This window comes from Frankliniella occidentalis, unplaced genomic scaffold, assembly GCF_000697945.3.
Source record: "Frankliniella occidentalis isolate FOCC.00 unplaced genomic scaffold, Focc_3.1 Scaffold310, whole genome shotgun sequence".
Lineage (NCBI taxonomy): Eukaryota > Metazoa > Arthropoda > Insecta > Thysanoptera > Thripidae > Frankliniella > Frankliniella occidentalis.
The window spans coordinates 28,606-30,179 of record NW_026267435.1 but is presented as its reverse complement, the minus strand read 5'-3'; positions in this window follow the sequence as shown (position 1 = coordinate 30,179).

The window sequence follows — 1,574 nt, the reverse complement described above, 5'->3', positions numbered from 1 at the left end:
CCCCCCTGCCTGCCTCCCTCCCACCATCTATACCCCGTCCCCACCCGAACGCGCGCGGGTCACGCTTCGCTCATTGCATGCAAATGATGTTTGACAAGCGGCAGCGGTGGCAGGAAATTAAATATCGCAGATCGCGGATGTTGTTGGCCATCATGTGTGTGTGTGTGTGTGTCGTGTGACACGCTGTACGTGTCCTATGTCCTGGTGATGGGTCCGCCTGCCGGACGGGCCGTTCACGCCAGCCAGTCCATCACATTAGGCGTAGGTGGTGTGCGCCCCCACCTCGCCTCCCTCCCTCCCTCTCTCCCTGCTCCCGAAGGCCTTTCACTCCCCCCGTCTCCTCCCGGAAAATGGCCGAAACAAAAAGCGTTCGCTCCGAAGCCTCGCAACAAAAGGGGCGGCGCGGCGCGCTGCGGGCGTCTGCTCCCTGTTTCCTGGCGTCCCCGGCGCTGCCGCCACGCTCCGCTCTCTTTCTGTCTCTCTCCCCCTTCTCTCTCTCGCTCTTGCTCTCTCTGGACCCCTTTCTCTCGCTCTCTTTCTCCAACCACTCCCCTCCTGTGCTCCCTCTCTCATCTTGTTGGGAGAGATTCTCGCTAAATGATGCATACAAAAATTCATCACCGCGTTACGCGTATCTCTCTTCTTCTTCCTTTACCTCCCCCCCCCCCTTCTTTCACCCCCTCCTTGTGGAGTGGAAGTGGAAAGTGGAGGAGTTGGAGGGAAGGTCAGGGTGGCTCCCGCACACTGATTTGATAATTTGCTGACGAGGTAATCACCACTAAGTGAGACCCCTCCCCTCTCCCCTCCTTGTCCCCTTCTCCCCTGGTAGCCGCGCACACCCGCTCCCGTCCTTATGAATATCATCTCCAGGCGGCTGCACGGTCCTCCGGTGATGCGAAAATATGCAAAACACACCGACTACTGCGAGGCGATCTCATGCCATCGTCGATAATACACGAATGCAGAGTGGAGTCAAACAAGCGCGCCGCGGATTGCGCGCGCCGCGTCGTCGTTTCGCTCAGCGCAAAGTGCATTATTGCGAAAAGCGCCCGGCTCACCCGGGTTTTGCATCGCTCCGTGGGAAAAATTTGAATAGGCGGATGTGGATATGAATAATGTGCCATCGAGTATACACGTGTTTGAACGGGGACTGTTTTCATTTAAGTTTTTCTTTTTTTTCCCCATACACCGAGCACCGACTTAAGTATAGAACGTTGTGGTTCCGTTTCGCCGGTCGCAAAAGTTCTCGTCGTTTATTGCGGAGCCCTCTGCTTGGCTCGGCTACTTGAGCCGACTTGCTAGCGCGCGCGTCCCGCGGATCAGCAGCGCCGCGAGGATGGGCGTCTTTACTCCGACAGTGACTCCTCGCGCCGTCACGGCGACAAAGTTTCATCATTATCTCCCCTCCCCCTCCGCCACCTCCTCCACCTCCCTCGCCTGCCGGCCCGCGCGTGTACCCGCCGCGCCGCGCTGCTCTGCTGCTCGGCCTTCCATCACGGAAATTGCGAATGCCCAATGAAGCCGCCCTTGTCTTGAGGCGCCAATGGGGATCTTGATAGGAGAGAGAGAGAGAG